The sequence below is a fragment of the Pundamilia nyererei genome, unplaced genomic scaffold (assembly GCF_000239375.1).
Source record: "Pundamilia nyererei isolate P.nyererei 1_Seehausen unplaced genomic scaffold, PunNye1.0 scaffold00083, whole genome shotgun sequence".
NCBI classification, from domain to species: Eukaryota; Metazoa; Chordata; class Actinopteri; order Cichliformes; family Cichlidae; genus Pundamilia; species Pundamilia nyererei.
Genome location: NW_005187484.1, coordinates 2,142,809 through 2,157,511, shown reverse-complemented (window position 1 = coordinate 2,157,511; position 14,703 = coordinate 2,142,809). Strand labels below are relative to the sequence as shown.

General features: G+C 40.8%; 1 protein-coding gene across 4 annotated transcripts in view; it reads right to left on the bottom strand.

Annotated features, from left to right (window-relative positions):
- The window catches only part of LOC102213484 (SPRY domain-containing SOCS box protein 4), a 58,230-nt gene that overhangs the window by 20,185 nt on the left and 23,342 nt on the right, over positions 1-14,703 (bottom strand). For 2 of the 4 annotated variants that reach the window (XM_005738359.2, XM_005738358.2), the window contains one exon: positions 11,298-11,411. The exons of 1 other annotated variant lie outside the window; for it this stretch is intronic. The gene's annotated coding sequence lies outside the window, so the exon portion shown is untranslated. Of the gene's footprint in view, positions 1-7,583; positions 7,805-11,297; positions 11,412-14,703 lie in introns of those variants that run through there. One more of the 4 variants, XM_005738361.1, reaches the window with a different exon arrangement.

The window sequence follows — 14,703 nt, the reverse complement described above, 5'->3', positions numbered from 1 at the left end:
GGCTCCACAAGTATAATTATAACGTAACATAGACTATATCGATATAAACGATATTGTCACATCTCATATCTTGTATGAAAATATATCGATATTTTTAAAAAACTCGATATATCGCCCAGCCCTAACAGATGCCCTGGGGAGCACTGACAGAGGCGAGGCTGCCAAACACTGGCACCACCGGGTCCTCTGACCACCACCAGTAGGCAACGGGTGAAGTGTCTTGCACAAGGACACAACGACTGAGACTGTCCAAGCCGGGGCTCGAACCTGAAAGACATATCCTGGTCAACAATGACTTAAAGATTCCTCACAGCATCACTGGAGACCAGAGTAATGCCATCTAAAGTAAATATCTGGTTTAAAAAACAAAACAAAAACAGCAGAGTACAAAAACCTCAGCTTAGAAGCAGGAAATCGGAGGTCATCCATGCCTGTAGTTTGACTAGTTGATTTGTATCATCTGGATTTGGGGATAGCAATGAAAGCGTATGCAGTGTTTTCTAAGACCACCGATTAAGGAAAGGACTTACACTATAAAAGGCATTTGTCCTAACACTAAACCCTGTGGAACTCCAAAATTAACTTGTGTGTTAGGAATACTCTTCATTTACATTTGGTATTTAGATTCCAATTTGTCAATGTGTGTTCTAATCTCTGTAGTAAAACAGAAGAATGTTATCTGTTGAAATTGAGTGAAACAGTAGTACTGATAAATTAAAACCTTTCATTTTGAGATCCAAACAATGAAAATGCTTACTTTTCTGTATTGGTAGGAGGTTGGGGTTGTTTAGTGTCCCTTTCAGGAAGAGATTAATTGTGAGCCGATTTTGACCATATTCTTTTAAAAATATATATATCTTGTAGACCAAAAGCTCTTTCCTCCTTCATTCTGAAATAAACCATGCAAGTTTGGGCTGTTAGGGAAGCACAAAAGCATGCCAGTATAGGAAAGGAGTGACTTACAACTGATAACAAAGGCATAATGATGAAATGATGGAAAATCAAATTGCCAAGCTATACATCGGATCCCAGGAAAAAAAGGAAAATTCTCAAATTTTTCGCTCGTTTCATGTTAGTGTCTAAATATCACAAAGTAAACATGAATTGCAGAAGTAAAAGGAGACATGAGATCCAAGAAAAATGTCACAGTGATGAATAAGCAGCCGCTCCGACAACACTCTCCACATGCACATTTAATGACAGTTTCATTTGCAGAACCTCCATTATGACTACAATCCATGAAGAGAGACAAGCTCCCTATTTCCATATTAATTACTTGCAACCAATGTTCCCTCTAATTTTTCACGTGTCTGAGCGAACACACAAACTCCCTGAGCGATCCCTTGGACCACTGTGAGCGACATCAGACGTGTGCACTGTGGTCACGCCGGCATCTAATCCATCCAAGTTACATGGTTTATTAAAATAATAAAATTACAGCATTTACATTTATGTTAGACTACTTTTAAACTGCTTTAGCCCATTTACAATGAAAATGTAAAAAATAAAAATCTAGCCATTGGCCTGTGTACTATGTTAACACTATTGGAAGTAAAAATAACTTGAACTCCAATTTCAAAAACAACTTTCTTTTTCTTTTTTATAAAGCTCTGACTTGTATTATGAGTCTGTGGTCTGTGAGAGAGTCCTGTAACTCTGTCTGCAAAATATAGTATGTAATGACCAATGTTGGGTAAATAATTATATAGTTACTCTTCAAAAAAGTAACTCAGTTTGGCAAACAACAATGTTTTTTGCAGCTATTTTTTTTTTTAATGCAGCCAAGGCATTTTTAAATGAACATTTCAAACTATTTACAGAACAATCAGCTGTTCTGCATCAAAGCTGATGCCACACAAATTATTTGTGCCACTCCAAAAAATAATTTGTCCACTATGAGATAAAGGAGAACAACAGCCTGATACCTGCAGGCCTGACAACAGGAGATGTATCACTGCTGTAATATTCAGCAGTCGCCTCATTGTTCTGACACACACACACACACACACACACACACACACACCAAATCTATTGACTACACTATTCAATTCAATTTTATTTATATAGCGCCAAATCACAACATAAGTCGCCTCAAGGTGCTTCATAGATACAGAGAAAAACCCAACAATCATATGACCCCCTATGAGCAAGCACTTTGGCAACAGTGGGAAGGAAAAACTCCCTTTTAACAGGAAGAAACCTCCGGGAGAACTAGGCTCAGGGAGGGGCGGGGCCATCTGCTGCGACCGGTTGGGGTGAGAGAAGGAAGACAGGATGAAAGACATGCTGTGGAAGAGAGACAGAGGTTAATAACAGATATGATTTAATGCAGAGAGGTCTGTTAATACATAGTGAGTGAGAAAGGTGACTGGAAAGGAAAAACTCAATGCATCATGGGAATCCCCCGGCAGCCTACGTCTATTGCAGCATAACTAAGGGAGGATTCAGGGTCACCTGGTCCAGCCCTAACTATATGCTTTAGCAAAAAGGAAAGTTTTAAGCCTAATCTTAAAAGTAGAGATAGTGTCTGTCTCCCAAATCCAAACTGGAAGCTGGTTCCACAGAAGAGGGGCCTGAAAACTGAAGGCGCTGCCTCCCATTCTACTTTTAAATACTCTAGGAACAACAAGTAGGCCTGCAGAGCGAGAGCGAAGTGCTCTAATAGGGTGATATGGTACTACAAGGTCATTAAGATAAGATGGGGCCTGATTATTTAAGACCTTGTATGTGAGGAGCAGGATTTTCAATTCAATTCTGGATTTAACAGGAAGCCAATGAAGGGAAGCCAAAACAGGAGAAATATGCTCTCTCTTTCTAGTCCCTGTCAGGACTCTTGCTGCAGCATTTTGGATTAGCTGAAGGCTTTTCAGTGAGTTTTTTTGGACATCCTGATAATAATGAATTACAGTAGTCCAGCCTGGAAGTAATGAATGCATGAACTAGTTTTTCAGCGTCACTCTGAGACAGGATATTTCTAATTTTAGAGATGTTGCGCAAATGGAAGAACGCAGTCTTACATATTTGTTTAATACACTACACACCAACTACATAAGATTTGCGCTAAACGTCTCAAATCTCTCACATCTCAAAACACCACCGTCACTCCTAAAACTTCCCCGTTTCTAAACAACTAAATGCCACGTTGCCATGTCATTTTTTGATTGGTCGACATGGTACTTTTTTCGACCAATAGGAAAGGGTGGGGGTGTTTTTGGTTTTGTTCTTGCTCACAGGCGGAGAGTGCTTTCGAGCCTTTTTCTTATAAAACACAGTTTTTACCGTTTCTTCCCGCAGTAAATATAAACAACGACAGTATTCAGGAAGAAAACCAAACATTGCATATTGTTTTAATGACAACTCTGGTTTTACGTGGCCTATCAACACAATTTAAAAACTGGTATAAAGTCCACACTTTTTCCGTCAATTGTTCCGTCTGTCCTGTTCACATCTCCAATGGTTGTACACGTTATCATTATCGTGGCTTCACTCCACATCAGCCACGCCGCTTTGCTAGCTAACACACATAAGGTGTGTGTCGGCACATAAGGACTCTGTCATAGCCTGTCAACGACGTTGATTGGCTGCGTATACGAATGTGAATCGCATTATTGGCTGGACTATGGGATAAGGTGGGATCGTTCTAATCCCATACGGGAGCAGCCAGTCACTTACTGACCAACACTGCAAAACAGAATTGTTAAAGTATTAATTTTAATTTCAATTCAGGTTACCGTAGATTTTTTTTTGTGCGCAATGCAGATTTTCTGTGCGCAGAGACCGTGCCAGCAGTGCACAATTGCACACGTGCGCAGCTTAGAGGGAACATTGCTTGCAACTACCAAATATGCCACATGGAACCAGTTCCAGACAAATGAGGGGTCTATTTAATACGGGGCTGCAACGATTCATCAAGTAACTCATCTACTTTAAAAAAAAAAAAAAAAACCCCATCCTCAATTCAAATGTTTTGCTTTGATCCTTCATATTATCCACAATTCTGTCACACTCTTTGTAAGTTCAAGCATTTCACCCACAGTACTGAGACCGTGAGCTCAACTGTAGTGAAAGAAAGTTTTTCCAGTGTCCAAAAAAGCAGCTTTTGTTACTGTAACAAAACCAACGTACCAACCAACATATATATTTCTACTACTTCTACTACTACTTCTACTACATCATCATCATGGTGGTAGAAATGACCAACGAATGCAAACATGAATACTTTGTTTTACACAATGAGAAATCTGCAGTAAAAGTATGAGCAGTTTTAAAAAGACCTGAGTACAAGTAAATATTCGTGCTGTCAGCCCCACACACGGGCAATCCACGTTGACTAACACCAATATAGTACGATCGAGCACACTGAATGAAAGAAGAAAAATTCTGATGGAGAAGCAAAAATAAGACTATGTCTAATGCCGTGATAATTTTGAGAACTATGTCAAATATAATTTTGTTTAAAAGTGTTTCAGCTCTTGATCCAGGAAAAAATAATAATAAATAAAATGGGTACGGCTCAAACAAACCTTAAAAAAAAAAAAAAAAAACCCAAAAAAACCCCCCAACAACAACCAAAAAACAACAGCCTGTGCCTTTCACTGTACATCAAAGACGAAGAGGACAAGGCAGAAGCAAAATATCAAAAAAAGTTAAAGGGTGAGGAAAAAGCTGGATGTGAAGAGGGTTAGTGAAGAGCACCGCGGTGGGAAAAGAGTTGGAACGTGATGGAAAGAAGAGACAAGAGAACTGATGAGAAGCACCAATGGACCAGGTGAGTAATGTGAGAAGCCTGATAAGAGAAAGTGTGAGTATGAAGGAAGGAGATGTAGTGTCCTTTCCTGAACTTCTTCAGATTAAGAGTGTTTAGTGGAATCATTCTTCAGCAGCAAAAAAAAAAAAACAACCCTCAACATCACCTCAGTGATTTTCATCAGCTCTGAGCACACAGAAGACTGGATGTGAGAAGGAGCTGGAATTACTTAAAATGTAGCTGGACTGTAAACCATGGCACAAACTTCTTATCTCACGCAAGCGAGGCAGTGGCATGGAGAAGGGCGCTGATAGCGTGACAACCACTGTTAGCATATCAAAGATACACAAGCTAGTATTAACGCAAGCAACCCCCACCCAATGCACAGACACAGACTCATGCATATGCGCTTAAGGGCACATTAATGCACTGTAGTATTGCAGGGACTTTGAAGTTGAAAAACGCAAATCCACCAACGCAGTTATCTGCACACTGGCTTTAGAACATGAACTGTGGGCAATCATGACAAGGGTCTAAACACACATGAACAGTCTCCCTCTCACTTGGACAATGATTTGTGTCTGTCATCACAGTATCTGTCATATGGATGAACACATAAGGAAAAGGACAGTTTGCTGATGCTAACTCTTACTGAAAAGCTTGACTTGGAAAATGTTTCTGGAACTCGAAACGCCTCGAATTTTAGAATTTAGAACCATTCTGAAAGAATCACTGATATCTATAACTTTAAAACCGATGTTATATTTCAAATTAACAACTAGAAATCACAGGCAGAAGTTCATGAGACGAGTTAACTGCTTCTCCCACTGAAAACGCTATGTCCAGATGAACACAATCAAATTTGGGGGGTTTAAACTGCTGTGTTTATAGTATAGAATAACCCATCGAAAGACCTGACACAAGAACTGAGAGATACATGTTATTCAGTTGATCTATTTACTGTTCACTGAAGCCTCATCAAAAACGGCCTCAGTGGAAGAGTGGCTGTTCAGATTTTCCTTTCCTTAAGGACGGAAAACAGGGAGAAAAGGTTGAGGTAGCAACAGTTCCAATGGAGCGATTAATCAAATTTGAAATTTGTGGTTCAAATCATCAACAGCATGTAGAGAGGTGGTCAGGAGAGCGGTACGAGCCATCTGTAAAACACAGTTTAGTCTCCATCAAGGCTTGAGACTGCATTTTAGCCACTGGTGTTGGGGTCGAGTCAAAATTGATGGAATTATGAACACAGACAAGTATCGTCAGATTCTCATCCACTGTGCAACACTGTCTGGAAAGTATTTGATTGATATGGCTTTATTTTTCACCATGACAATCATCCCAAACACATTCCCAATGCAGTGATAGGGAAAGGACACAGTGGAACACCATCAGTCATGGATTGGCCTCCTCAGAGCCCAGACTGCAGCATAAATAGAGCAGTGTGGCATCAGTGAGATAAAACGGAACAAAAAGCAGCCAACATCCAAAGAAGAGCTTTGAATGTCCTTTTAAGACTATTGCTGAAGACTAAATAAGCCACCCACACATAACCACACCTACCCCCCCTTACCCACATGGCCTCAACATGAAACATTCTTTACAATCGCCTCCTCTCGAGGATTTTTGGACCATGAAATGCTGGTGCTCGTTTGTTGCTGTGATACAGGTAGATGACGCAAGACGGCATGTCGGGGGCTAGACAAAAAAAAAAAAAAAAAAAAAAAAAAAAAAAAGGGGCACACACAGTCAGAGTTTCTTCTAATGTTTGAAATGAATTCAAACAATGTGTTTGGTTACAATAGGACATGACAGATGACATGGCAAGAGCATCAGACAGTGCCCTGTATTTAAATATTTTCAATATTTGGTTCACTGGTACTCGACAAGTATTGCTACTGTTGTACAAATAACATTTGGATAAAAGTGTAACTGACAGAGTTAAGCACAGCCACCCAGTCCTTATGAGAATGATTAATCTAAGCATGGGACAGCTTAAATATTTTACATTTTCTTTTAAAACTTACATTCTTAACAAATCTCAGTCCTGTTGTTACAAATGTATTCAGTTATTATCTTGGTTTAACATTCCTTTACTCAATCCTCTGCCAAAGTGTTAGTGGCAAATTACCGCCTGCTAGATCCCACTTAACAGACAATGATCTTGGCTTGCTGTGATGTAAGGATCATTCAAACAGTTCTGGGCAGCCTCTCATCCAAAACAGTTCCTTGTGGCTTCAAATACCAATATAGAACCAGTCATAGCATCAGCACTGAGGCTTCACAATACAGGGGGTATTTTCAGGTGAAGTCATTCATGAACACACAAAGATAAATGCTAATTTGTGCCAAATAACACTCTCGGAAACTAAAACTGAAGCACCAACTCCGTGGAGGCTTAAAAAATGCTCCAATAGAAAACAATAACACAATATTATAACAATAGGTTATAATATTGTTTAGTATAACAGTCGCAGTGTCCACTTTAGTGACTTGAATTATCAGCGATGAGGCCTAGCTACACCTCCTTGTGTCAGTCAATGGAAAAAAAAGGGAATATGACTGCTTTATTTTTATACAGACAAACCCCAAAAAAAAAGTGAGTTTAAGTCATGCTAGAACTTCACCGTTTTATTTCATTGACTGAAACTTTTGCAAAATGCTGACAGCCTGAAATCAATGCAGCACAGTCAAGAAGACTTTTAGAAACTGAGTACTGGATGAGCCACACAGCAGCCTTACCAACAGAGAGTCACTTGAGTCAGAGACTGAAGGAGGCACAAATAAGAGGTCAAAAGACAGAAGTAGCCTGTGATTACAGGAAGAGACGTCTTACCATGAAAGCATTTCTACCAACAGTCAGGCGGCTCTCACACTGCAATGTGAACACGCAATCACAGCAGCCAAGCAGAAGAGTGGGAATAGCTGCTCCTCAGTCTCTAGTCCAAAATGAGGTCAGCACACAGTCAACAGCCAGACAAGTGTGGGACAGGGCAGAGACGGACAAGAAGAGTATGTGTGTGTATTTCGGTAAGTCTGCGAGTTCCTGCTTGTGAGGCAAGGATAGGGAAAAAACAGCTTGGTTTTCAGTTCCCAGGCCAAGACAGGAAAACAGCTGCTTGAGGGAGGAGGGAAGACAGAGAGAGGGAGGGGGAAGTGTGGGGCTTAGTGTGGAGCACGCTCAACGTCTTTCCTGAGCAGTTTGAAAGACCCCCCCAAGTAGAAGAAAGGATGGCGGAAAGAAATGTGGGCGTGCACATACACACCGTGATCCTTCATTTGCTGATTACCAGTTCATTTCCACTGAATTCAGCTTTGCTGCCCAGCTTTTGTTTAGACATTTTATTGAAATATTGCACTCGTGTCTAGACAATAAAGTTGTGAATGTTAGACTATAAAAACTTGTACACACTAGATAACATTTCGAGACATAACATACACACTGCAGCGTCTACTAGATCAAGTGCCAAGGAGTGACTTCCAGGAATCCAGCAGTGAGTTCGATTCAACTGACAACAACAACAGCAACTACTAACATCAAGCAGACTGTGTGAAAGCTCAGAGAAAGTTACGGTATTGCTGAAATCTCAACAAACTCACATTTCAATGATTGTCGTCTCCATGTGGAGTCTTTTAAATTTTTTATTTTTAAAATTCGCTATATTTTACAACTTAACCGTGTATTGTCACTTGATCCAAGCTGAAAGTAAACAAACCTTGCCTCAGTTAGATTCATAGTACATTCACACTTGTATGTACAGTCTTTATACATCCCACTAACACTATTGCACAATACCGAATGCCAATACTAGCATTTACTTTAGAACCTGGGGCTTACGCATCTCTGACATTTGCTATTCATCATGATGAGAACAGTCAGTCGTCCCGTCACTACATAAAAATACAGATTTCAGGGTCATGTTGCGACAAGTACTGAAGAAATTATCAAATAGAAACTACTGGAGGCATGTGCTGACTGTCAGGTGAGGTTGAAAGTGTTTTAAATGTTTTTACCAAACTTCTTTGTATCTATGAGAGCAGATACCTGTAACCGAGTGCAGAAGCGCCACCCACCTGCTATTCAAATCTTCTGTTTTTTGAGCTGAAGCCAATCAGAAGAAAGTTGGCTTAAAGGTAGCAGAAACAATTCAGACCGTAGATGAAGCGACGGTTCCCAGTAGATAAATAATGACCATTCACTTGCAGAGTTCAAAAATTTAAATATGCGACTGGAAATCAGTATAACACCTGCCCTTAAAGTCAACACAAACAGTTTTTCCCAGCCTTTTATGATGTGGTTTTATAAGAGCTCAAGCCTATAAGTCAAACCTACACTTCAATGCGGTGTTTAGATATTTACCATGTCTATTTACATTAAGCTAGCTCTTTCCTCATCTTCTCTCGTCTGCTAGGTTCTGACACCATCCCCCGCTCTCTACCTCTTCACCATGCCTCTCTTCCTCTCATCTTTCTCCCCTGAGAGACAAGAAAGCCCTCCTCTCACTTATCCCCCCCCTTCCAGACAGGCATTCCTCACTGCCTGCTTTTAGTCTTCTGCTGAATTCTGCATACATTAACACAATACCACAAGGAGAAAAAATAAATAAATTGCACACTCACCACATTCATAACATATTCAACAACATCCACACTTAAGGCTGCCAGTGCTTGCCGTGGAACTACCTTGTTATAGCACGTCCTTTTATATGCATAAGAGTGCAGCAAGAGGTTGATGGTTCATGTAGACACCATGAGGGTGGGCCACAACTCTGTCAACATCCCATTTTGATTTAAGGGTGCAAATTATTATGGAAGGAGTGAACACATCAATCAATTACAAACATAATGAACTGACAGGGGCAGACACACGGATTGGGGGAAACTGCAGTGAAACTGAAATAAGACAAGTGAGGTTAATGAATAAGTGGAAATAAATGAGCAAGGGTGAAGTGGGTAAGCAAAACAAAAGAACACTGGTGTTTACGGATCCAAAATCAGCATTACAAATTTTCCCCAAATCTATTGCCTTTCTTCCTCAAAGGAAGAGATGGAGGACTTTATAAGATACAGATCAAAGCTTCCTGTTGGCCAAGATAGTGGAGTGGTCAATAATAGGCCCATTTGTCCAAATGTTTTCCTGCCCATCACACAGAGGTGCAGCCACCAGCCGAAGACAACTATCAGTTTGCTGTCTCCCAGTGTCTGTTTACTCAGGAAAAGAATCTGATGGCAACCACGTGTTGGAAGCAGGAGCTAAAGCAAACCGTCTTTGAGAAACTAGGTCTTTGTTTGTGTGCGCACACACACACACACACACACACACACACACACACACACACGATTATGGTCATCTTGATGTTTTAAGTTCAGATCTCATTGGATACTGACTATTTAACACTTTAATAAGCAAAACACAGAACTGCACATATCTGTGGAATCAGACTGGAAATCTGGCAGCATCTCATGCTTTCATACATGCGTAAACCCTGCTCATGCAGACTGCCCTTTTAACACGGCTCGGCATCTAAACGGTCATGATTAAAACCACACAAAAAAAAAAACAAAAAAAAAAACAACCCACAACAACAACAGGGTTTTCTTCTTCTTTTAAAGTGGATCACCTCATTCCACAAGTGGTGCCAACTCCCAGTAAAAAGTAACTAAGCTTTGGCTTGAATGTGCTTTTAGAATAGTCACGTTGTTACCACATCTTTATTTCAGTTTTGCCCAATCTCAACCAGTATCAGCACTTTAGATGTGCCCGTTTCCATCATCTCTGCATAAATGTTTTATATACACAGTATTTCAATACTGCTACAATCTACAATCTGAATTTTGATTCTGTAAATCGGCCAATGGAATCTGCAATATATGTTAACGCAAACCTTTGGTTTCAGTGTCATGACCAAGTCTAAATCTCCCAACCACCTTAACTATTCCTTGATCTAGACAGTAACTTCCTTGCAAGTGTGATGTACTTCAGAGAATTAATATAAATATTGTAAAGACAGGCCAGATCTGTGATACACCTTTCAAGTAATCTAATCCTCTGTAACTTCATACGGTGCGCCTCCATCACACTCAAGTGTGCTCAACAATTGAGCCGGTGACGTAGCCTTCCACAGAATGTAACCCTAACCAAAATTCTGAGACGGTAGTGCATATCAGCTGCTTTTGGGTTAGGAGCTGTTGAAAAATTTATCAGCAGCCACCGCAGCTCAGTTTTCCAGTTCCTACAGGTAAGTCCAAACCAGGCTGATTAGGTTTCCACCGCTGGGCTCTGGTTTGGGACGAAGATCACTGAAATATGTCTGTCTTCACGTCAGCAACAATCAGCCGCTTTCTAGCAAGTGATATGCCTTTGTTTGATAATGACAAAGGCTCCCTGTGCCGATGGAGTCACCGTGTATTCAGTCTTTGCTGACAGGAAAGACTTTTTCCCCTAGCTGCCAATAATAAACACAATGCACGGCTTTGACTTGCTTTGAATAGACAAAACGCAGCCTTTAATGAAGGAAGATTAGGGTTGAATGTGAGATTGGAAACTAACCTCTTAATCCATCTGAGTGCAAACTCCTTGACAAAAATGCATCTCTGCCAGGTCAAAAGGGAACAGTGTGGGGTGGTGGGAGTGAGGGTCACACAATGAAGTCTTTGTTATTTCCTGTTGAGATAAAACAGGTTAAGGTTGGATTAGTGTGATGTACAGAACTAAATGTTGTCTTTGTGGTCACTAATTAACAGTCCCTTTACTGTAGCCGAGGAAATGGTGCTATTAATATGATAAACAATAGATGGCAGATCATGTTAATGAGCTCAAACATTAAACACTCAAAAGGACAATTAGAGGCAACAGGCAGGCAGCGTTTTGCATTATACATTCAAGGATCACTAAAGTGCTGCTGGATGATCTCATGAGAAAGGCCGTTTGTTTGGGTCCAGCTCAAATTCAGGCCAACATGAAGGGATCGGAAATAAGAGGACGGTGACAAAGAGATAAGAAAGGAAGAGGAAAGGGGTCTGGTCTGATGAATATTTATGAGCCTGTGCAATCTTAATGTTCATCAAATTTTAAGACTGTGCGTCTTCAAACATAAAAAAAAAAGCAAAGGGGATGGTGTTTTAAAAGTATCCTGTGGATACACCAGTTCTCTGGCAGTGCAATGGAGCAATTTCTTTATGAGTGGGTCTCTGGCGTTTTGCATGCCATGTGCGGGCCTGTGTACACGGGTGACGTAATATGCATTCTTGCCAATGGTTTCACACTATTTGAGTGATCAACAGGGGCCAGAATGTGCCAAGAGACGCAGCAATGCGCCAGCAAAGACATTGAAGAGGAGGACTGCAAGCTAGACGCTGATGTAAACAAAGCAGAATCTGAGATGTTCGAAATGGCAAATGTTTAATGAGGAAGAAAATAGAACCCGTGCCTTTGTTAGGCACCGGGAAGAAACGGCAACAGTGACAGGGAAGGTACACAACTTCAGTTTTATTAATCAGTGTATAAAATGGCTTATGGTTTGTCCACAAAAAGGCACAAAAATATTTTGTTGATGACATTCGACAAAAGAAAAGTGGGATGACTTCTCATTCTACAGACTGAAATCAGACCATTTTCAGTCTTACACATTACATCTTGGTAGTGGGGACAGAAGTTGTAAATTCCCCAGCACGTCCTGCACGTGCCTCATTGCTCAAAACATCTTCGACGCATCCTACTCAGAAAATCCTTTTATATACAGAGGAGCAGCAGCTCTACAATGACTGACATCCTCACCCCATCGTCAAGGGTGAGCCGAGACAACCTTTGGAAGAAGCTCATTTCTGCTTGTATCCTTGATCTTTTTCCAGTCACTACTCACACCTCGTTGCCATGGGTGAATGGAGGAACTTACACACTCGGCTCCCTCTTCGCCTCAATAGACCAGTACACATCCACTGTGCTCTGCTGATCCATCTACTCTCCACCACTCATAAACAAGGCCCAGAGGTGCTTGAACTCCTTCACTCGAGGCAGATCAGAGCAGTCAGTGCACCATTTTCCTGCTGACAACGATGTTTCTGTGGTACCAATTCTCATCCCAGTCACATCACACACTCCTGCCAATCACCCCATTTAATGCTTGAGGTCAACTAAGCCAGCAGAAACCTGACACTCTCTGCCCAGTAAAAATGTATCGACAAAAAACTGCGACAAAGCACAACCTTGGCCATGTCCAATGAAAACTTCCTAAATATTTCTTCAAGATAAATTTTAACTTTTACAGACTCCTAAATGTCATGAATGTGAGCTGTATTACTGAATCAGTGCAGCTCAGAGGATGTCTGACTGGCAGGGAGGTGCACTGCTGTGGCTTTAGCACAACATTCCTCCCCATGGTCATGCACACTGCAGCTTTGCACTGTTCACTTTCTACTGTGACACAAACAAACTTCCCACATGTGGGACTAACAAAGGTTTATCTCATCTTATCCCACTTGTCAAGTCCTCAATATGCTGGCTCCTCAACCCTTATGAGCACGGCTAGAACAGAGCAGTAATTCTTTCCAATAAGTATTTGAGGGCTTTTATTTATTTTACAGCAACTGTATGAGAAATGTGCAGTTCCTTATAGAGGCCTTCGTAAGTGACAACATTTACATGCACATGCTGTCATCTGAGTCCAGATTCAAGCCTTTCACCAATTATACACATGTATGAATTACAGATGCCATCTTAACCCTTGTGTGGTGTTCGTATTTTTGTTACTCAGCCAGTGTTCATGGGTCTGGTGGACCCGCTAGAGTTTTGGCTTTCCAAATTAACACTATCAAAAATTTTATGTTAAATTACTCAGATGTTTACTTCATCCCAATTACAAGACATATGAACAGCAAACATGGTTGATTTTTTCCCTTTTCCTTTGTTAGATCACATTTATGAATTAATGTGCTTCTCGTTTTTCTTTTATATAAAATGTTATAAATAAATCAGTTATAATCAAGTGGAGTGAGTGGAAAGACACAACACATTTACACGTGAAAAAATAATTAATTGTTTAATTTTTCTTTTGAAAAAAAAACTGAACACGGGTCTCACAGACCCGAACACCATACAAGGGTTAAGCATTACATGTGAAAAAGAGCGATACCCCCTCCTATGAAGTCTAAGCTACTGAGCTCATTAGAAAACCTGCCCAAGTACTAGGGCTGAACGATATATCGCATTTGCGATTATATCGCGACATGATCAAGTGCAATTTTCTAACCGCAAAGGCTGCGATTATACTCATGATCAAGTGCAATTTTTTTTTTTTTTTTTCTTAAATGACATCAGAAACAGCAGTATGCGACATCACGTGATGGCGGAGCTTCAGTTCATCCTTTGTCTCAAGTGGAATTTTCTAACCGCAAAGGCTGCGATTATACTCTGTTTACGTGACATGCGCGAGTAAAACATGTGATATGATCAAACGAGATTGTCTAACCACAGAGGCTGCACTCTGGTCACGTGACACGGGGAGCAAAGTTTTGAAACAGTCTACTGAGAGTGAACTAGCAAGCAAAGCTGTAGCCTACACAATGGCCTCAGGTTCAACAGAACCAGAGCCTGCGGGGATGCTAGTACCAAAGAGGAACTGCACATCAGCCGTGTGGGAATATTTTGGGTTTAAAAGAGATGATGTCGCACAGAGTCAGGTACTGTGTAAAACCTGTCTTGGTAGAGTTTCTACATCTCGGGGAAACACTACGAATTTGTACCAGCACCTTAAGACTCGGCACAAAACAGAGTATGGTAGATGTATGGCTAAAAAATCTAGTAGTGTGCAGAATAAACCTAGTAACGTTACTCGGCAAGGATCACTGACCGAACTGTTTGACGGTGTTACGCCATATGAACGCACTTCAAAACGGCACGTGGAAATCACCAAAGCAGTAACCCACTGCATCGCGAAAGACATGATGCCCGTCAATAC